Here is a 24,415-nt window from a genome sequence, read left to right on the forward strand (position 1 = left end):
TATAATCTACATAAATTACAGGCCGTAGTTTTCAGTTTAATTATTTTGTTTCAAATAAATTCCTTTCTGTTTCATCTGTCCGTCAGATTAATTGAAAATGCTTATAGTTCAAAAAGTATATTAGCTAGAATCACCAAACCTTATGTTATTATAAAAAAAATAGCACATGAACTCTGCTCACATATAGCATTATCCCCCTTGATTTGTTAAAAAAAACTAGATGCCCACGGGCAACATGTCGAGCCCGTCAGCTGTCAAAAGGACTGGGAGTTGCACACGACACTGTCGCATTGAGGCAAACATTTATGCCAAATAAAAAAAAGATTGCAAAAAGTTACAATATAAGTTATTTGTAGTAACAACAAAGGGAAGTAAATCTTCAGAAAAAAAAAAACAAGAAAAAAAACAATTGACAAGTCCACACAAAAACCCTTACCAGTAGAGATAGGTCAAAATACACCTCAAAATTGGATGTAACATGCATGTTGTAACACAGAAAAGTGGTCCTGATTTTCCTCTACCACCAGTAATAAAAAAAGTTACAATATAAGCTATTTATAGTAACAACAAAGGAAAGTAATTCTAGGTTCTTGCCCATGACACTCCGTCTCATGATGGTGAACAACTGTGCCAAGTTACAACAAAATCCCTCTATGCATGAAAAAGAAATGCTCCGGACAAAGTCATTCTTCTATCTGACCTTTGACCTCTAAGTGTGACCTTGACCTTAGACCTACGGACCTGGTTCTTGCGCATAACACTCCGTCTCATGGTGGTGAACATTTATGCCAAGTTACATCAAAATCCCTCCATGCATGAAGAAGAAATGCTCCGGACAAAGTTGTCATTCTTGTATCCTTTGACCTCTAAGAGTGACCTTGACCTTAGACCTAGGGACCTGATTCTTGTGCTTGACACTCCGTCTCATGATGGTGAACAATTGTGCCAAGTTACATCAAAATCCCTCCATGCATGAAGAAGCAATGCTCCGGACAGTCGTTTTGAATTTGACCTTTGACCACTGTGACCTTGACCTTTGAGATAGGAACCTGGGGTTTGCGCATGACACTCCGTCTCACTGAGGTTAACATTCATGCCAAATATAAACAAGATTGCTCCATGCATGTCAAAGTTATGGTCCGGACAAACAAATCCGGACGGACGCACTGACGCACGCACATACAACGAACAGCCATTTGGACAACTATGTCTTCGCTTCCACAAGCGGTCTCGACAATGAAAATGCTTGTAACTGAAAAAATATTTTAGCTAGAATCACTAAACCTCATACAGACTGTAATTATTATACGCTCATTAACATTGCCCAGTTTTACTAGTATCTCCATTTACCCACCCCACAGAAAATCAAACTGGGATCCCAGTGGGATGACTTAATCCCAGAGGGATGCTATTATTTCAGTGGGATGGAAATTAATCCCGGTGGGATCCCAGTGATAACATACCGGGATTGGCGAGTAGATTTCCTGGTGGGATCCCACTGAAAAGTATTTTTGACTGCATTACTTTTTGTTGCCTGTTTTTTCCCTTTACGCCCATCTGTGAATTTTTTAAAGGGCTGGGCTGGAAAAATGTTTATTAATAAAACAAATTTCAGTGTTGGAATAAAAAATTTTTATGACTAATCAAATATTTAAATACTCATGTTGATTTCAAGTCCCAAGTCGAGAAATGAAAAATCTTAAGCTTCATGATTTAGTGTCAGTTCACATAATACACTATTTTAGTGGGAACTTCAAGGTAAAAATAAATCACAACTTTGAAATATGTATAAAATATGGGTAAAAGATACCTTCATACAATTTGTTTTAAATAGTGGTATTAAGGGTTGGGTACTGGTATTTGGTACATAGTATTCACTTCAGAAAGTATGGGGTTATACCATTTCCAGAATGTATTGGTACTGTTATCGGTACCTGAATTAAACTGAATAATGTTAGATTGTATTAGAATTACAACAAAAGCATTGAAAAGTTTAGTATTTTCTATAGTCCAAATCAGCCATTAAATTTTACATCAACAACGGTTGTAAAGCTGTACAAATATTACAATGATCAATCAGGAAGACTCGGCCATCTCCGTAAGAGTAATATCAGGCATAATAAGGCCCAAGTCGAGTACAGTCAAGCAATATTTATTTACAGGTCAGTATATAAACAATGACAACATTAGCTGTTAAGAGCTTTGAAACCGACTGCACAAATTATAAAGCACATACATATATGTTATTATAAATACAACATAAAATTCTAACAAACAAAATAAACATGAAAGACACATGTTACGTACATAACGCTAGGTATCATGGCTTATTAAAACTATCATTGCCTTACTACTTTCTGTGATATGCTCAACGGTTGCTAAAAGAAGAACTACCCTGACAGGCAACTTGGTCCCAGCTTATGAATATCTTTGCCAAAAGCAATGGCTTGAAACTTTTCAGGATTTGCTTTCATGTGATTAGCAGCAAACCAGTCAATAAGTATGATGCTTTGCTCTTCTAGTGTTTTAACGAGATCAGATTGTGAACCACAAACATATGATAAAGTATTGTCATCTGCATAGTTATACAAAGTACTTTTTGATAGTGGTAAAATAAACAAGAGGGCCATAATGGCCCTATATCGCTCACCTGTTATCATTGCACTTCAGGACAAGAAGGTCAAAAAATCGTAATCAAGATCAATCAAAAGAATCATGAGTAAATATAATTGAAATTTTCTTAAAGGTACAGATATGTCAAAATACACCTAAAAAACATCCATGTTGTACCACAGAAAAGTGGTCTCGGTTTTTACCTACGGCCAATAATAAAGAAGTTACTAAATAAGCTATTTATAGTAACATAAAATAAAGTAACCCCTGGGGCTGGGTCAATTTGACCCTGGGGGGTCAAGATTTGAAATTTTTTTGTAGAGGTCCACTAGGCAATGCTACATGTCAAATATCTAAGCTCTTCTGGTTTATTTTTAGAAAATTTTGAAGATTTTTCTATGTACAATCAAGTAACCCCATGGGGCGGGGTCATAATTTGAACAAATTATGTAGAAGTCTACTAGGCAATGCTACATGTCAAATATCTAAGATCTAGGCCTTCTGGTTTATTTTTAGAACTTTTTTAAAGATTTTCCTATGTAAAATCAAGTGACCCCCCTGGGGCGGGGTCAATTTTAACCCCGGGGGACATGATTTGAATAAATTTTGTAGAGGTCCACTAGGCAATGCTACAAGTGAAATATCTGAGCTCTAGGCCTTCAGGTTTATTTTATGAAAAATTTTGAAGATTTTCCTATATAAAATCAAGTAAGCCCTGGGGCGGGGTCAATTTTGAACCAGGGGGTCATGATTTGAACAAATGTTGTAGAGGTCTACTAGGCAATGCTACATGTGAAATATCTAAGCTCTAGGCCTTCTGGTTTATTTTTAGAAAATTTTTGAAGACTTTCCTATGTAAAATCAAGTGACCCCTAGGGTGGGGTCAATTTTGACCCCAGGTCATGATTTGAACAACTTTAGTAGAGGTCCACTAGACAATGCTACATGTCCAATATCTAAGCTCTGGGGCTTCTGGTTTTTGAGGAGAAGATTTTTAAAGATTTTCCTATGTAAAATCAAGTGACCCCTGGGGCAATGCTACATGTGACATATCTAAGCTCTAGGCCTTCTGGTTTATTTTTAGAAAAATTTTGAAGATTTTCCTATGTAAAATCAAGTGACCCCTGGGGCGGAGTCAATTTTGATCCCGGGGTCATGATTTGAACAAACTTGGTAGAGGTCCATTAGGCAATGCTTCACACCAAATATCTAAGCTCTAGGGCTTCTGGTTTTTGAGAAGAAGATTTTTTAAGATTTTCCTATGTAAAATCAAGTGACCCCTGGGGCGGGGTCAATTTTGACCACAGGGTCATGATTTGAACAAACTTGGTAGAGGTCCACTAGGCAATGCTTCATACCAAATATCTAAGCTCTAGGGCTTCTGGTTTTTAAGGAGAAGATTTTTAAAGTTTTTCCTTTCGGTTGCCATGGCAACCAGAGTTCTGCATGGAATTCAATTCTTTGAACAATTTTGAAAGGGGGCCACCCAAGGATCATTCCTGTGAAGTTTGGTGAAATTCTGCCCAGTGGTTTTCAAGAAGAAGATTTTTTTACAAATTGTTGACGGACGACGCACGACCCTAGGGGGATAATCTGAACAAGAAACGCGGCAATGCCACGAAACCAGGTTTTCAACACTTTTCATAAGAATAAACAAGAGTGCCAGAATGTCACAATATACGCCAGTCACAGCAAATTTCTTTACTCTAGCACCTGTATTTGCAGATGTAATTCTAATTTTGTGGTTGTTTAGTAATCATTGTAATTCTTTTCTTTTTCTAAGTCCACAAAAAAACTCCTTACCAGGTAGAAATACCTAAAATACACCTAAAATTAGAAAGTAACAACTATGTTGTACCACAGAAAAGTGTCTTGGGTTTTCCCTACGGTCAATTATAAAAAGTTACAATATAAGTTATTTATAGTAACAACTAAGGGAAGTTAATCTTAAAAAAAAAAAAAAAAAAAATACAAAAAAATACAAAAAAAAAGTCCACACAGAAATCCTTACAGGTAGAGATTGGTCAAAATACACCTCAAAATTGGATGTAACATGCATGTTGTACTACAGAAAAGTGGTCTTGATTTTTCCTACGTCTAGTAATGAAAAAGTTACAATATAAGCTATTTATAGTAACAACAAAGGGAAGTAATTCTAAAGAAGGGAACTGCGCAAGACACTTCATCTCATGATGGTGTATAATTGTGCCAAGTTACATCAAAATCCCTCCATGCATGTAGAAGATATGCTAACCCTAACCCTAACCTAACCCTTACCCTATTTTTAGTAACAATGACCATGACCTTGATCCCAGAAACCCCAAAATCAATCCCAAGCTACAACTTTATATAAGTTTTCTATACACCAAGTTTCATCATGATATTATTGACCGGAAACCCTTTTTCTATTTTAAGAAACAGTGACCTTGACCTTGACCCCAGAAACCCCAAAATCAATCCCAGCCTTTGTCTTGATATAAGCTACATACATACCAAGTTTTATTCAAATATCTTAATCGAAACAAAAGTTATTGACCGGAAACCCTTTTTCTATTTTAAGTAACAGTGACCCTGACCTTGACTCCAGAAACCCCAAAATCAATCCCAGCCTTTGTCTTGATATAAGCTACATACACACCAAGTTTTATTCAAATATCTTTACCGAAACAAAAGTTATTGACCGGAAACACCAGTTTGACGCCGCCGCCGCCGCCGCCCACCCGCCCAACCGACATCTACCCCAATCTAATAACTCAGGTTTTTGTTGAAAACCTGGTTAACAACCTTGGTAGAGGACCACTAGATGATACTACAAACCAAATATCAAAGCCCTAGGCCATGTGGTTTTGTACAAGAAGATTTTCAAAGTTTTCCCTATATAACTCTATATAAACCATGTGACCCCCGGGGCGGGGCCATATTTGACCCTAGGGGGATAATTTGAAAAATCTTGGTAGAGGACTACTAGATGACGCTACATACCAAATATCAAAGCCCTAAGCCATGTGGTTTTGTACAAGAAGATTTTCAAAGTTTTCCCTATATAACTCTATATAAACAATGTGACCCCCGGGGCGGGGCCATATTTGACCCTGGGGGGATAATTTGAACAATCTTGGTAGAGGACCACTAGATGATGCTACATACCAAATATCAAAGCCCTAGGTCCTGTGGTTTTGTACAAGAAGATTTTCAAAGTTTTCCCTATATAACTCTATATAAACCATGACGTGACCCCTGGGGTGGGGTCATATTTGACCCTAGGGGAATAATTTGAACAATCTTGGTAGAGGACCACTAGATGATGCTACATACCAAATATCAAAGCCCTAGGCCATGTGGTTTTGTACAAAAAGATTTTCAAAGTTTTCCCTATATAAGTCTATATAAACCATGTGACCCCCGGGGCAGGGCCATATTTGACCCTAGGGGGATAATTTGAACAATTTTGGTAGAGGACCACTAGATGATGCTAGACACCAGATATCAAAGCCCTAGGGTTAGGGTTAGACGGACGGACGACGCACGACGGATGCTTGACATTGAGCCGTCACAATAGCTCACCATGAGCCTTTGGCTCAGGTGAGCTAAAAGCTCTGGACCTAAAATTGATACCTGAGGGACTCCCTTAATAATTTTTATTAAACTACTGTAAGACGAGCCTAATTTAATAAATTGCTTTCTATTTGACAAGTAGATTTTAACAAGTTTTACAGCACTATCTGACAGGTTATAATGTTACAGACATCATCTTTCGGGATAAATACGGATCCATACGCTATTTTGTTGAGTGTAGTGGATACCAAGAATTCACCAAATGTGAATCGCTCCGGTATATTATGTTATTCACTGTCAGTTTTCCATTTTCGGGTTGATGCAATATAAAATTTCAACACAAACATTCCTTTTACTCTTATTATTTTACCAGGATACATTGATGTGCATTTGCATTCGCAATATGAATAGTCTTCTTAGAAATCAACAACTTTGTCATAGACGATACAAGTTTGTTTACGGTTTCGCCATTTTGGTAAAGGAAGCTACTCTCCGCGCTTACTGTCTACGCTATAATCTAAGCTTGCCGTAATGTTCCGTAAAAGATCAAGTGGTTTATATTTCTTTCAAACAATATTAACTTTAAATAAATTAATAGTATTTTGATGAAAGAAATATAAAATAAAATCACAAATATTACGATACTTACTAAAAATCGAGTATTATCTTTAACCGAGATCAAACTGTGAACAACAAAACGGACACGAGGTGACACGCCAATTGCCGATAATTACTGGCCATTTGATCGTAACAAAAAGAGAATCACACCTTTGGTTATCAGTTTGAATTGAGAAGCTCATGCCATTTGTCATTTTTGTGGTGAAGTCACGCGAAACTTAGTAATTACGTGTTTCTCAAAATGTAACCACTGCACATCAAATATAGATCTACAACTTTTAAAAATTTTATATCGTTTATCACCAGTATGTATCAATTATAGTCATAATTGTACATGTATACATGTATTTAACTTTTCTAATACAGACAATAATACTTGTCAGTTCCTAATAATATTTTATGAAATCTTTATAGACCCCTAGGGCGGTATACAGTTTACTTGCACTAAAATACGGTAACGGTACGGGAGGAAAGCTACACTCTGTGCCTTCTGGTGTACGAAGCAGACAAGAGAAATGAACAAGTTTTATTGTAAAGTATTTTAAATTGTATGTTATTATTATGGTTTCATTCCTATTTTCTATAATAATTATAGTCAAATTCGCTTTAGAAATATCCATTTATACTGTGATATGTGCATGTTGTCTGTGTGAACATTGCACCGTAGTGTACTAATGTTCGGATATAATCCGCCAGGAAAGGATATACATTATAAAAATGGACTGTGAGTCATGATATAGAAATCAAGTAGTAAAAATGTTACTGGAAACAATTCAGAGGTGTGTGCCATTTCATTTATAAGCTATTTCATTAAAACGTGTATGAAATAATAATGTAAATATTGTGAAATTAAAGAATAATTACCAAATTACCTGTTTACATTAGATTTTTGTATATTTATTCTTACGAGAACACAGCATATAAATTTTTTCCTTCAACTGACCCAACACAACGAAACAGAAATTATAGAATGGTACTGTGCATGTGTTTATTCCATTTTATTTGTGTCATTCCTTCTGCTAAAAACTTCCTATTTTGGAATGTTCAGTCATATAGGTAGAAGTTTCATTTATTCTTTGATTGGATCCAAACTTTAATAAATATCAATTGGATTTCGTGAAAAATTGGTCAGATCCAATCATTGGTTTCAGAAGTAATCCCTGATTCGCTGTGGAATCCAGACGAATTTTCCTGGTGGTGTTCAAGATGGCCGCCCCAGTCCCAGTGGGACTTGAGACGGGATCCTGGTGGGATTCCCAATGGGATCCACCGGGATCCCAGTGGGATCAGCTGGGATCCTGCTGGGATCCCACTGGGATCGACCGGGAACCCGACGAAATTTCCCGGTGGGATGAAATTCCCAGTGGGATTCCAAATGGCCATCCCAGTCATGGTATCCAGATGAATTTTCCCGGTGGAATCCCACCCTCATCCCGGTGGGATTCGCAGTCGTTTTTTCTGTGGAGCAGTAAAAGAAGAATTTCCCCCCTTGATTTGGTAAAAAATAGGGACTTTTTCCTGTATCTATTGATGGATCTTCATGAAACTTTATAAAAATGTAGATCACTACAGGACAGCATTGCATGTGCAATTTTCGTCAGGATCACTTCACGTAACCAGAGTTATTGCCCTTTAATTGTTCAACAATCCATAAATTTCTACATAACAAGTAATCCATTGATGTATATTCATGAAATTTGACACAAGTGGTGCATACACATCTTTCATTAAATCTCTTCAGTTACTGCAGAGTTATTGCACTTTAATTGTTTCAAAATGCATAAATTCCCACAAAACAAAGTAACCTATTGATTCATGAGCAAAGTTTTTTCCCTTGATGTGTGTTATGTATAAGTCATTTTTCCCTAAGGCAACTTATTGTTTACTAACCTAGTTTTGAGACATCCTCACGGTATGTTCTATTTATTACATACTCATTTATAAACTCTGTTAAGTTTCAATGGAACCTAAAACGTCAATAAATGATCTTCAGACTGTTAAAAAAATATATCTTTTAATAGATGTATTGTTCGCTTTTACAGATTGTGTGCTGGAAAAAATGGCCTTACATCCAAAGGAGTAAAATTTGGAGAGTCATTCGCCATCTACTGAAGCCATCCCGAAATATATTGAAGTTCGAATTTCATATCGGGTGTGTGACGTCATTTGTGACGCAGTTTCAAGTATCTGGTCATGTTTAAAAGTTCTTTTACCATGATATTTTCAGTTTTACTCAGGCTTAAGAACAATTTTATATCATTTTTATTATAGTTTTAAAGGCGTATGTTATATTTCCCAAAAATGCCGTTTTCAAGGGCAGATAACTCTTTTTCAATACCGGTGACCTATGATTTTATTGCACATTTTTTGTTTATTGATGATAGTCCTTCAACATCCAAAGTTTGAAGAAATTCTATTATTGGAAAAAAATTTCACCCATCTCATATACAGGAAATTCTAGCTTACGCCTTTAAGTATCAATGCCATCATGTAATAAAAGGATTATTAGATTTGCATCAAGAAATATGCACTTGTTCTTTCACGGATGTACATTGTATATAACTGAAATATTGTTGAAAACAGGTGTTTAAAATTAAACTCAATCAATTAATATTTCACAAATTAGAATTGACAAACAGAGAGGTCTTACATATGTTCATGAATTTAAATATACAAATATGGTGAATCAAATAAATACATATGTTTATTTTCAGAACCAAGTAATAATATAATAAGTAATACTTTAAAAAATCTTTATTTGAATTTATTTATTTGTATTTATACTTGTAGGAACAGCTGATTGCAGAACATGAATTTGCAAAGACGCCACAGAAAGGAATGGCCAGGCCTGCTATGCTGTTTACAGCAGAAGAAACAGAAGGCCATTTAGACTGGCATCAGTCGTTAGAGTCATTACATGTAAAGCACTTGGCATTAAAATCCTCTCTGATACCACTTTCTCATAAAATTTACAATATCTCTAGCCTCTGTCTCTAACATAAGCCACAGTAAAAGGGAGCTACAGAAAATTTGATATATATTTTAAAAAAAAAATGAATAAACAAGTGAATGAAGTATTGCCATGCAATACAAAGTCCCCTACTGGAAGGCACCTAATTTTCTCTACTGCAGTATAACATAATGAACTGATATCTGTCAATGTTGTATAAACAATATTGTACTATATATACAATATGCTATAACAAAACACTTGGATTAAAATTTATATATATATAAAACCTATAGTTGTTTTCATATTGAATTTTTTTGGCTGATTATAAAAATGTTATCATGTAAGTTATTTATAGTAACAACAAAGGGAAATTAATCTTTAAAAAAAAAAAAAAAAAAAAAAAAAAAATCTATATAATATAAGTCCACAAGAAACTCTTTACCAGGTAGAGATAGGTAAAAATACACCTAAAAATTGGATGTAACATGCATGCTGTACCACAGAAAAATGGTCTCTATTTTTCTCTACCGCCAGTAATAAAAAAGTTACAATAAAATCTATTTATAGTAACAACAAAGGGACGTAATTCTAAAAACAAGGGTGCCTCATGGTGGTGAACATTTGGTCCAAGTTACATCAAAATCCCTCCATGCATGAAGAAGAAATGTTCGTACAAAGTCATTCTTGAATTTGACCTTTGACCTCTAAATATGACCTTGACCTTAGACCTAGGGACCTGGTTCTTGCACATGACATGTTGTCTCATCCAGGGGAATATTTGTGCCAACTGATATCTAAATCCTGCTTTGCATGACAAAGTTATAGACCGGACAGGAAAAAAATCCTCTTGACCTTTGATCTCAAAGTGTGACCTTGACCTTTAAGCTAGGGTACTGGGTGTTGCGCATGACACGTCGTCTCATCATGGGAAACATTTATGCCAAGTAATATTGTAATCCCTTGATGGATGACAGAGTTCTGGATCGGACAGGGAAAAAACCTTATTGACCTTTGACCCCAATTGTGACCTTGACCTTTGAGCTAGGGTCTGGGATTTGGCGCACGACACATCATCTCATCATGGGGAACACTTGTGCTAAGTGATATTAAAATTCCTTAATGAATGTCAGAGTTATGGACCAGACACGAAACAGACCTGTTCATGCTATGTTAAAATTTGACTGCTAAGTGTGACCTTGACCTTTGAGCTAGGGTTTGAAAGTTGTGCATGACACATCGTCTTATTATGAGGTACATTTGTGCCAAGTAATATTAAAATCCCTTCATAGATGCGAGAGTTATGGACCGGACAGGAAAAAAGCTTTGTTGACCTTTGACCTCAAATTGTGACCTTGACCTTTAAGCTAGGTGTCTAGGTTTTGCGCATGACACGTTGTCTTCTCATGGGGAACATTTGTGCCAAGTAATATTAAAATCTCTTCATGGATGGGAGAGTTATGGACCGGACAGGAAAAAAGCCCTGTTGACCTTTGACCTCCAACTGTGACCTTGACCTTTGAGCTAGGGGTCCGGGTTTTGCGCATGACACGTCGTCTCATCATGGGGAACATTTATGCCAAGTAATATTAAAATCCCTTCATGGATGGGAGAGTTATGGACCGGACAGGAAAAAAGCCTTGTTGACCTTTGACCTCAAATTGTGACCTTGACCTTTGAGCTAGGGGTCTGGGTTTTGCGCATGACACGTCATCTGATCATGGGGAACATTTGTGCCAAGTAATATTAAAATCCCTTCATGGATGACAGAGTTATGGACCGGACACGAAATTGCGGACGGACGGACGGACGGACGGACAGACGGACGGACGGACAGACGGACGGACGGAATGACGGAAAAGCGCATTCCTATAGTCCCCGAAACTGGTTTTCAACCAGTAGGGGACTAATAAATGGGAAATGTTTAATCTCAACAGACTGTGTAAGTCTAAAGGCCATTCCTTATTTTGCTTGAGGAAAGGTTCAGCAGAATCAGATGTAAGGCCTTTTAGTTAGTTTAGTTTAATCATATTTTATTAATCCCCCACCACAAGTGGTGGGGGGTTATAGGAATGGTCTCTGTCCGTCCTTCTGTCCTCCTTCTGTCCTCCTTCCGTAACACTTTCGTGTCCGCTCCATATCTCCTAAATCCCTTGAAGGATTTTCATGAAACTTGGGTCAAATGATCACCTCATCAAGACGATGTGCAGAACTCAAGGTCAAGGTCACAACTCAAGGTCAAAGGTTTGAGCCTTCCATTTTGTGTCTGCTCCATATCTCCTAAACCCCTTGAAGGAATTTTATAAAACTTGGGTCAAATGATCACCTCATCAAGACGATGTACAGAACCCATGAGTCAGCCATGATGGCTCAAGGTCAAAGACACAACTTAGGGTGAAAGGTTTGAGCCTTCCATTTTGTGTCCGCTCTATATCTCCTAAACCCCTTGAAGGATTTTCAAACTTGGGTCAAATGATCACCTCATCAAGGTGATGTGCAGAACTTATGAGTCAGCCATGCCAGCTCAAGGTCAAGGTCACAACTGAGGGTCAAAGGTTTGAGCCTTCCATTTTGTGTCTGCTCTGTATCTCCTAATTCCCTTGAAGGATTCATATGAAACTTGGGTTAAATGATCACCTCATCAAGACGATGTGCAGAACTCATGAGTCAGCAATGCCAGCTCAAAGGCAAGGTCACAACTCAAGGTCAAAGGTTTTAGCCTTCCATTTTGTGTCCGCTCTGTATCTCCTAAACCCCTTGAAGGAATTTTATAAAACTTGGGTCAAATGATCACCTCATCAAGGTGATGTGCAGAACTTATGAGTCAGCCATGCCGGCTCAAGGTCAAGGTCACAACTGAGGGTCAAAGGTTTGAGCCTTCCATTTTGTGTCCACTCTGTATCTCCTAAACCCCTTGAAGGATTTTCATAAAACTCGGGTCAAATGATCACCTCATCAAGAACTCATGAGTCAGCCATGTCAACTCAAGGTCAAGGTCACAACTCAAGGTCAAATGTTTGAGCTCTGTATCTCCTAAACCCCTTGAAGGATTTTCATGAAACTTTGGTCAAATGATCACCTCATCAAGACGTTGTGCAGAATTCATGAGTCAGCCATGTCAGTTCAAGGTCAAGGTCACTGCTTAAGGTCAAAGGTTTACCCTTTCACTATCCATAGCAGTGGCTGGGGATTTAGCTGTCTTTCAGACTGCCTTGTTGTAATTATCACACAAGGCATTCATGGTAAATGTACATCAAGACAATAATTTACAGATACATAATTATATAAATATATATACAACAGCAAACAAACATTACATCATGAAATATAATACTACTATACATTAAGATACATTCATAACTTTGCAAAGGTGCGATAATACAAAAGGGTTGGACCACAAGTTTTGCCAACATTAGAAGTCAGTCCGTCCCTGGCTGTCAAATTAATGTTAGATTAAACTAAATGGCAGATTTTTGTATGGACTAGAATGGAAAAATTATATGCTTAACAAAAATATTATTTTCAGATATAAATTTACTTACATAGTAGAAGAGTTAAGATAATAAACTATTAGATAGAAGAAAAGTGAAAAAAAAATCGAAAAAACAAACAAACACAGTCAAGCGTAAGATGAATCAGTGCACCCTCATCGCAGCTGCTGCCGCATCCCCACTCCCAGTCCAACCCAGAGTTTTCAAATCAAATATATAGTCAAACGATCAGGAGGCAGTGCTAGAGAATTGATGTGTATTTTTTATATAAGTTTGTACTTCTAAAAACAAAGATTTGTTCTCCTCATCAGTTAGTGAATCAATTCTGTGAAGTAATTTGTGAGTACTAAGAGGATGAAATCTTCCAGTATTAATAAATAACAATTGACAAGCATTGGCATAATGGCTACATTTAAACAAGAGAGCCATGATGGCCCTATATCGCTCACCTGTTATCATTGCACTTGAGGACTAGAAGGTACTCAGAAAAAATATCTAATTTCGAAGGACAGGAACAACAAAGGGAAGAAATTTAACCAAAAAGAAAAAAAAATTCTTACAAGGTACAGATATGTCAAAATACACCTAAAAATTGGAGGTACCACAGAAAAGTGGTCTTGGTTTTTCCCTACGGCCAATAATAAAAAAGTTACTAAAAATAAGCTATTTATAGTAACGTAAAAGGGAAGTAATTAAAAAAAATTTATTGTAAGTGAACAAAAGAAGGATCTGCCAAATAAATCTGTTGACATAAATGAAATTTCAGATCAGTATCTTCATTAGTTATGGAGATATACCTATTTTAATTTGAAATAAAGGGAGGTAATTTGAGATAAAATCAGTCCATAGTTATCTACCCTGATTGTCTCAGTCAAACTAATAACAATAATGAAATTTCAAATAAGTCCTATAAGTACTTACTGATATAAATCCATTTTGATAACAATCTGGGGAGGTAATCAGATATAAAATAACTCTGGAACCTACGACTGGATCTGATTTGTCATGGAATCCAAGATTTATTGTTGTTGAAGATATTTTGGAAGTTTGTATCAAATAAAACCATAAATGAAGTCTCTATATGGCTGCAATTTTGGACCTTTAAGGGGCCATAACTCTGGAACCCATGAAGGAATTCAAGAAAGGAACCAACATCTTGTGGTGATACAAGTTGTGTGCAAGTTTGGTTAAAATCAAATCATAAATAAAGCTGCTGTTGTGCAGACAAGGTCAAAATAGCTAATTCTGGCCCTTTCAGGGGCCATCACTCTGGAACCCATAATGGAATCTGGCCAGTTCAAGGAAGGAACCGAGATCTTATGGTGACACAAGTTTTTTTGCAAGTTTGATTAAATTCAAATCAAAAATGAAGCTGCTATTGTGCAGACAAGGTCAAAATAGCTAATTCTGGCCCTTTCAGGGGCCATCACTCTGGAACCCATAACGGAATCTGGCCAGTTTAAGAAAGGAATCAAGATCTTATAGTGATACAAGTTGTGTGCAAGTTTAGTTAAAATAAAATCATAAATGAAGCTGCTATTGTGCAGACAAGATTGAAAAAGCTAATTCTGGCCCTTTCAGGGGCCATAACTCTGGAATCCATAATGAAATCTGGCCAGTTCAAGAAAGGAACCAAGTTGTGTGCAAGTTTGGTAAAAATCTATTGTGCAGACAAGGTCAAATTAGCTAATTTTGGCCCTTTTAGGGGCCATAACTCTGGAACCCATAATGGGATCTGGCCAGTTCTTCTTCTTCCTGGTAATACGTCTGTGCGTGCGTGCGTCCGTCCGTCTACAATTTCTTGTCTGCACGATAGAGGTTTCATTTATGATTTTCTTGTAACCAAACTTGCACACAACTTGTATCACCATAAGATCTCGGTTGCTTTCTTGAACTGGCCAGATCCCATTATGGATTCCGGAGTTATGGCCCCTGAAAGGGCCAAAATCAGCTATTTTGACCTTGTCTGCACAAGAGCAGCTTTATTTATGATTTGATTTTTACCAAACTTGCACACAATTTGTATCACCATAAGATCTTGGTTCCTTTCTTAAACCGGCCAGATCCCATTATGGGTTCCAGAGTTATGGCCCCTAAAAGGGCCAAAATTAGCTATTTTGAGAAAGGAACCGAGATCTTATGGTGATACAAGTTGTGTGCAAGTTTTGTTAAAATAAAATCATAAATGAAACCACTATCGTGCAGACAAGAAATTGTTGATGCACGCATGCTTGGACGCACAAACGACGGACGACGGATGAAGGCTGATCACAAAAGCTCACCTTGTTTTCAAATTGAGTACAGCTATCCCATACAACTGACGCATACTCGAGCAGAGGTCTTAGATACGATATATAAATGTTGTTAAGAGTAGATCTTTTAACTTTAAATTTTAACATTCTCATCGAGCCGAGTACTTTTGAAGCTCAGGATTAGTGATATTGTTTATACTGGTGTGCCAGGAGCCATCATGACTTATTGTAAGACCCAGATGTTTGTGATCGTCAACAAAGTTTAGGGGGGTATTATTAAAGGTTAACGAAGGTTGAGCTATATCTCTAAAGGAGAAAAACATGACTTCAGTTTTTGAAGGATTGAATTTTACTGGCCACTGTTTCGCCCAACTGGAAATTTTTTCTAAATCTGAATTTAAAAGTTTATATATAAACGGAGTCTGGTGAAGATGTAGCAAGTGAGCTATCGTCAGTGAATAGTCTAGCGGTACTTATAACAGAATCAGCAATATCATTTACATATACAAGAAATAAAAGAGGGCCCAAGACTGATCCTTGAGGTACGCCTGCATTTAATGACCTACTATTTGAAACCGATTGTCCTACAAATACTTTCTGAGATCTATTTTCCAGGTAATCTGTTATCCAATTGACCAAATTTCCTGAAATATCATACTGCTTCAGTTTAAATATAAGGCCTTTATGCCAAACTCGGTCGAAAGCTTTCAATATATCACAGAAAACCATACAAGTTGCTTTTTTCTCGTCAAGACATGTACAGATCTGCTTATAGATATCTATAAGTTGGTACACGCTGGAGTGTCCAGGAAGAAATCCTGACTGATTTTTATATATAAGATTGAAGTTTAGATGATTGTACAAATATTTAAAAATCACTCGTTCCATTACTTTACCTACACAACTATAATCAGTGAAATTGGTCTATATATAGTTAGATGGTAAAGACTTTTCTCCTTTCTTATAAAGCGGCATTACATTAGCAATTTTCCATGAAGCTGGGTATCTATTCAAGATGAGAGATCTATTGAATAAAGTACAAAGTGGCTTAGCTATGGTTTTCGAACATCCCTTTAACATTTTATGACTAACACCATCTGGCCCACAGGCTTTGTTGACAACTAAGTTATCTAAAACATCAATTACATGACTTGCTCTGAAATAGTGAAGTGGGAAAGAGTTGCAATAGACTTTGAAGCAAACTCGGGTAGAACAGAACTGGAATCGTCAAGAGTTAATACTGACACAAAGTAATCGTTCAAAAATGTAGCTTTATCTACGTCAGAAATAGCAGTGTCATGATTTTCGTTTTTCAGGGGCGGAATTTCTTCTTCGGCTTTAGAATTTTCCTTGACTAGCATTTTAACTGTTTTCCAATATTGTTTAGGATTTGTAGAACTTAAATCATTCATGGAGAATTCAAAAATATTATAAAATTGTTCGCTTAGGTGTTTTTTCATATTATTAATACAATTTCTTATTTTCTTGTAACATTGCCAATCTGATGGTTTTCCAGACTGAATAGCAATTCGCCTGTGATCACGTTTCAGAGATGTAGTATGAATAAGTGAGTTGTACAAAGGTCTGTTGTTTGGACAGATTTGTACAACTTTAGTAGGAATGCATGTTTTAGCTCGATCTAAAAATGATTTTTCGAAAAAAGATGTGGCTACGTCTAGAGAGTCTGAGTTAAGAGCTGACCAATCAGTGGTGTTTATCGAGTTATTTAATTTGTCAAAATCGGCTTGGTGGTAGTTCCACACTCGACGGGTGTAACATGTCCTGGCCTGGAAACATAAACGTATGTATCAAAGTGATCACTAATATTTGATGGCGTTTCAAAAACTCCAGAATCCAGCGGTATTACAGTATTTGTTAATGCAATAATATCAATTAAAGTGCTTGTACTGTGTGTTATTTGAGTGGTTTATTAATTACATTTGTCATATTATTAAGAGTAAGTATGTCTCTCAATTTACGATTTGTTACATTTAACTGGTCTTCATTTGTATCACCAACTAAAATAATATTATCTGATATTTCTAAGGCAACAAGAACATCACATCTTTGCCAGAAGTCGATAGCGGAATTTGGTGGCCTATAGATTGTTGCAATAATAAAGTTTTTATTATGATCTTTAATTCTAATACAAAGAGATTCCGGTAAAATAGTTTCAAGGTCATTTAATCGTTTGGCTGTAATCCTGAATTACAATAGACTAGGATACCACCTGAATGTGATGAAACATCTTTCTGAAAGATATTATCTAATCCTTCAAGTTTCATCTGCAAGTCAGAAATACTTTGCGTTAAGTGAGTTTCGGTAAAACAGATAACATCGAAGTCAAGAAAATTGTCTTTAATATAATCTAACTTGTTGCGAATACTCCTTCTATATTCTGATGTAGTATAGAAAAACAACCATTAGATTTTTGACTGACCCGGGATTGGGATGGACATCACCAGCCAAAAAAATAACTAAGCGCATGATCATTGCATAATGAATATTATCTATGAATATGAATAAAGGGTACATTTTTGAATCAATAAAATTGTCAATATTTGAACGAACAGAAGCTTCAATCAGAGAAACCTACATAAAAACTAGAAATGTGTCCATAGGACACAGATGCCCCCACTACATAACAAGGGACACAAATTTTTTCCTAGGTCAGGGGCCATAACTCCTACAATACTGAATGAATCTAGACGCAAAACCCCAGGTGCACAACTGCACATGCTGACCAACATTCCTGTAAACTTTGGTGACTAGGTCAAATACTTTGGAGCTACGCGCGACACAACATTACAAGAGATCACAGAGTGATCTTGGCGCCCACCAATGTGCCATTTTTGAGTGTTCCAAATTTCAAGAATTATTGGCTAGCTCAAGGTCAAATTTCATTTCCGTACACAACACTGTGCATGTGGTCCAAATTCGAAAGCTGTAGCTATTTATAATGCAATTTAGTTTTCTTCACATACTGTTGTTGATATAAAATGTGTAGATCTATTTAATCATATCTGGATCGAAAATATAATTGCAAAATGCAATATGAATGTTATGTTTCGTAAATACTTTGGAACTTGTTTTCTATGTGTTGTCAGTTTGGTCATAAGCTCAACAAGAAAACTGAAAGATGGTTTGTTAAATCTGGGGGCATTGCCCCCAAAAACCTGTTTTATAGATACATGGCAGTCTGAAGAATATGCTTATAGTTATATTTAATCCATATATTAAGTATGTCTGTCTGTCTGTCATTTACTGAAGATGGAATCTGTAATAGCATGTCCTTGAAGTGGCTAAAAGAACCATTTTTAGATTGGAGCAGATGTTGTTTAAATTATGCATGCCGATGTACCACGTACATGTTTTTAATAAAATTTCATTCTGCTCTGTTCTGTTATAAAACTCTGCTATACAGTGGTAATGCCTTACACAAAAACAAATAATGTAGATATGCACTGCATTTATTCTCTAATAAAGATTTATAAAAATGCTCATACTGAAAACATCTTAAAAACATTTTCCTTGTAAATTATAAAGAAAAAGAAATGAAATAAAGTCAAAGCCTTAAATACTCTATTCTTGAAACACGTAATAGGAATTTTGGAACAAAAACGTGTCATACACTGGTTCATGTAAATTGATAAATTATCTCTACTGACATGAATTTGCATTGTGTAACAATTATTTTGTTAATAAAACAAGTACACATTTTTGTGGATTTAATTACCGTAGTTCTGCATATTAAAGGTAAAATATAATCCACAATGTAGAATTTGATTAAACCACTCCATTTTAGAATTTCATGACATACTAAGAAAAATTCGCAATATATATATATATTCTCATGCTTGCATTTATTATTAGACTGATTTGAAAGAATCTGGACCTTAAACAAGATTTTGTAATTGGAGTTTATGGGAAAATCGCAATTTTGATAACATTTTTGCACTACAGTGGAGATTTTATTTAAAATTCTCACAGTTTGTGAAGACATTTTTGGAATTGTTTCATTGTAAACACTGTAACAATTGAATTTCATTTTTAGAAAGATAGTGATATTGCCATTTAGTAAACACACGAACATCAGTAATGCATACATAGGCTTTATTCTTTGTTATCAAGAACAATGAAGTTACTTCATTACTTTCGGTTTATAAAATTGTGAAGAACCAAGTTATGAAGGACCATGCTTAAAATTGTTCATTGGCATATTCAGATGTAATAAATTTCATTCAAACATTACAACAAGATGGTCATGATGACCCTATATCGTTCACCTGTTAAACTTGGCCTTGACATTTCGAATTTGGCCTAGGAATAATCAAGATAAACATTCTTACCAAGTTTCACGAAGATAGGGTCATAAATATGGCCTCTTAGAATGTTAATAAGCTTTCCCTTTGATTTGAGCACATGACCAAGTTTTTGACCTGTTTCACACTTGATCTAGGAATCATCAAGATAAGTTTTCCCCAAATTTCATGAAGATAGGGTCATAAAATTGAGAGACAAGCTTTCCCTTTGATTTGACCGGATGACCTAGATGTTGACCCCATATGACCCAGTTTTAAATTTGGTTCAGGGATCAAGATAAACATTCTGACCAAGTGTCATGGGGATAGGATGTGGCCTCTAGAGTGTTAACAAGCTTTTAATCTGGCCAGTTTTCGAAAGGAACAGAGGTATTATGCCAATACAAGTTGTGTGCAAGTTTGATTAACCCTTACCCTGCTATATTTCTATAATGGACTGGACCATCTTTCAATTTGGACAGTACCACTTATTATTCAAAAGGGTTTTCACTGAAAATTTACTGACTGAATAGCGAACAGTGCAGACCATGATCAGACTGCACGGATGTGCAGGCTGATCTTGGTCTGCACTGGTCGCAAAGGCATAATCATCTGCCGCCAGCAGGCTAAGAGTTAAAATTTATTGCAAAATGTGGTCCCAATCGTTTTCACAAACCAAAACACCAAATTTTGGCCCTTTAAGGGGCCATAACTCTTGAACCCATGATAGGGTCTGGCCAAGTTTCAAAAGGAACCGAGATATTATTCAAATACAAGTTGTGTGCAAATTTGATTAAAATTGATTGCAAAGTGCAGTCTCTATCGTGTTCAAAAGAACTTGTGGACAGACAGACGGACGGACGATGAATGAAGGCAGATCACAAAAGCTCAGCCTGTCACTATGTGACAGGTGAGCTAAAATCAAAATAACTCAAATCAAAGGGAAAGCTTGTCTCTCGAGGCCAATTTTATGACCCTATCTTCATGAAATTTAGGAAGAATGCTTATCTTGATGATTCCTAGATCAAGTGTGAAACAGGTCATGTATGGTCAAAAATGAGTATTTGTTTTGTTATTTTAACAAAATAATTGTTACACAATGCAATTTCATGTCAGTAGAGATAATTTATCAATTTACATGAGCCAGTGTATGACACGTTTTTGTTCCGAAATTCCTATTACGTGTTTCAGGATAGAGTATTTAAGGCTTTGACTTTATTTCATTTCTTTTTGAACGTTCTTTATAATTTACAAGGAAAATGTTTTTTAAGATATGTTTTCAGCATGAGCATTTTTATACGATCTTTATTAGAGAATAAATGCAGTGCATATCGCGGGCTTAGCGCAAAACGGTTGTAACTCCTTCTTTATTTCATATAAGTTACAACCGTTTTGCGCTAAGCCATTATCTACATTATTTGTTTTAGAGTTTTATAACAGAACAGAGCAGGATAAAATTTTATTAAAAACCTTGTACATGGTACATCGGCATGCATGATTTAAACATCTGGTCCAATCTGAAAATGGTTCTTTTAGCCACTTCATTGAAGTTCAAGGACATGCTATTACAGATTCTATCTTCAGTAAATCACAGACAGACAGACATACTTAATATATGGATGAAATGTAACAATAAGCATATTCTTCAGACTGTCATCTATTTATAAAACAGGTTTTTGGCGGCTGCTGCCGCCAGTGTCAAAAAGAATACTCCATTTGAGAAATCTTGTCAGTTCTTAAGACCATCCTAACAACACAACCAAAAATAGTTCCAAGCTTTCCAGGTAAACAATTATCTACACAACGTGCAGAATATGCAAAGCTACAATATATGCCTTAATACCATTTTTAATGTAAATTCGGCGACTAAAATCAATACAAACTGAAGTCAACGTTTTAATTAAAACAACCACGTGTATGAATACAATTATGCAAATTTATGGTCACGTGAAAAAACGATGACCTCATGTCACCTGAACTGGAGCGATGATATTGACTAGCTATAGCATAGTACTGCACCAGAGGTCACGTAGCTTATAACGTAGAAAAGGTAGCATATATATATATAGAAACCTAGCCTGGGAATCCAAACTGACAAATTCAAAAATGTTTCCTAACCGCAGTGTCAAATGTATAACTCCGGAAATTTAAGGCTTTATTTGATAAAGAACAATGAATTCTGCTTGCAATAATCCGCGGCTAAAAATAGAAACGGATTTTCAACGGAAAAGTTTCCAAACATTTCCGGTCCATAGACAATACCAGTTTGTACCTCTGATAGCTTTTCCAGTAAGTTGTAACACTTTTCAAATATGTCAGAACAAACTTAAATGTTCGTCATAGCTATCAAATTGTAAGATATTATATTAATGCAACCCTAGTGATCTAAGAATGTTACTGAATTTTCCACTGCATTGTCTCGTTTTCGTTTCAAGCACGCAAAAATATGACCACATGTTAATTAGGCTATTTATAGAAAATCGATAATTAGCAATGATATGGATTTCCTCAGGCGTTGATACTGCCAATTAAAGCAATTAGCACAAATTTAGTGAGATGGTTTATGAACAGGACAATACTTTATTGATATAACTTGAACATGTACAGTTCATCGTTATATCAAGAACAAAATATACTAAAACATGCTTAGTAATACGAGAGTGAACAAAAATAAAAGAACATTCAGTTAAAATTCATTCGATATTGTTTGCAATGTGACCTGCCGTGAGAATCAAAGACATGTATGTTTTCTAAATAATATTCCCTCACGGGTAATCTTCCTTAAGCAAATGTACAATATAAGATACTATATGTATGCATAGATACACATGTATTCGGTATAATTTCGTCTGACAAAACACGAATTATCAACGTCCAACAGGTCACCCAGGCTGAGAAGTGTTGCAAGCTCGCTTTCACTAAGTGGTGCTATTGTATCACGATTTCATCAACTTGTAAGCCCGTGAAAGTGGGCGCAGCGATGATACTAATACTCGCCTTTTTGAAAAGGCAATCTGTCAGACTGTAGCAAGTCATCGGATAACAGATTTGACCAACTTAAAAACTGAATTGTTTCAAGACAGATTCTGTTCACTTCAGCTAAATTCATTCGAGTCACACCATGAGAAAAACAACATAGTGCATTTGTGACCAGCATGGACCCAGATCAAACTGCGGATCCGCACACCACTCTCGTCAGGATCCTTGCTGTTCGCTAACGGTTTCTCTAGTTGCAATAGGCTTTGAAAGCTAACAGCATTGATTCTGACCAGACTGCGCGGATGCACAGGCTGGTCTGGATCCATGCTGGTCGCAAACGCACTATGCTGGTTTTCTCATGGTGCGTCTCAATATATCTGGATACAAATATATGTATGAAAATTAAAACGGTTTCGTTTTGCCAGTTACATTTTTTCGACTTTTTTCTCGGTCTGACTAAAGTTGTAAGTTTGTCTGACTTAATGTCCAGCATTTTTGCGAAGCCTGCTGTTATGTCTAGCCAACTTTTGAGTATAACAGATGGAGTGATAATTAATGCACCTCTAAAATACACTGGCTGCAGAACTGACATTCTGAGGTGCATTTGTGGTGCATGTTTGTGTTGTTTTCTTTCACAAAAGTCTCATGGAAACCACAGCTATCTGATATGGACTAAATCAGTGTGTATAATAATTCATGACAGACACTGCCCAAAAGCTTTAAAAAGAAATCTTAAAAGCTGAATGATTTGGAGAAAAGGCTTATATTATTTATTCATAGTAAAACGTCTTCGATGTAATTTATGTTGTAGTTTTCGTCACAAATAATCAAAAAGGATCAAAACTATTCGTTAAAGACTGAATCAGTGTGTATGTAAACAATGACTGGCAGCGAAAAAGGATTAATTTTGAAACCAAAGCCGAATATTAAAAAAAATGAAAAAAAAGTTCTTATGGTTTATATTAACAATTCCTCAGCTGTCGCTTTCTTTGTAATATTTTAAACATTGATTAGCAGCCACCATCAGCGCTCTGAGCGCTTTGATTTATAAAGTCGCAGCAAGATATACCTTATTTGACTGATAGACAGGCATACATAGGTAGAAAATTAAATAGCATAGGTATTTTCAATGGCACCGTGTAAAATATGGAGTGGAGTCGTGGAGTGGAGTGGTGGAGTGGAGTCTGGAGTCGTTTTTGGAGTCAATTTTGGAGTCAATTCTCAAACCAGGAGTCAAATTTGGAGTGGAGTCTTTTTTGGAGTCAAATTTGGAGTCGATTTTGGAGTGGAGTCTTTTTTGGAGTCAACTTTGGAGTCGATTTTGGAGTCAAATTTGGAGTGGAGTCTTTTTTGGAGTCAGTTTTGGAGTTGATTTTGGAGTCAAATTTGGAGTAGAGTCTTTTTTTGGAGTCAAATTTGGAGTTGATTTTGGAGTCAATTTGGAGTAGAGTCTTTTTTGGAGCTATTTTTGGATTGGAGGCATGGTATAATTTCTCTCAGGCCTGTAGTCACTAAATATATGTAATTATCTCTAATGAAACAGTCTTGATTGATAAAATGGGCCTCAAGACAAATGGTCTCTAATTTTATGCGGCCTCTCAAGCAGGATTTTTTAAATGTTAAAGGATTTTGTGAATGGAGTCTCATTGATACTTA

At 36.2% G+C, this 24,415-nt stretch overlaps 1 protein-coding gene and 1 long non-coding RNA gene across 4 annotated transcripts in view; one reads left to right on the plus strand and one right to left on the minus strand.

The window, feature by feature from the left end:
• LOC123566563 (sorting nexin-24-like) overlaps positions 1-24,415 on the minus strand; it is a 223,908-nt gene that overhangs the window by 176,145 nt on the left and 23,348 nt on the right. The gene's annotated exons all lie outside the window — the stretch shown is intronic.
• LOC123566564 (uncharacterized) lies at positions 7,207-10,761 on the plus strand. The gene is made up of 3 exons (XR_006689445.2): positions 7,207-7,334; positions 8,829-8,938; positions 9,577-10,761. It is a non-coding gene; the product is annotated as an uncharacterized LOC123566564 (long non-coding RNA).

This window comes from Mercenaria mercenaria, chromosome 8 (assembly GCF_021730395.1).
Source record: "Mercenaria mercenaria strain notata chromosome 8, MADL_Memer_1, whole genome shotgun sequence".
NCBI lineage: Eukaryota > Metazoa > Mollusca > Bivalvia > Venerida > Veneridae > Mercenaria > Mercenaria mercenaria.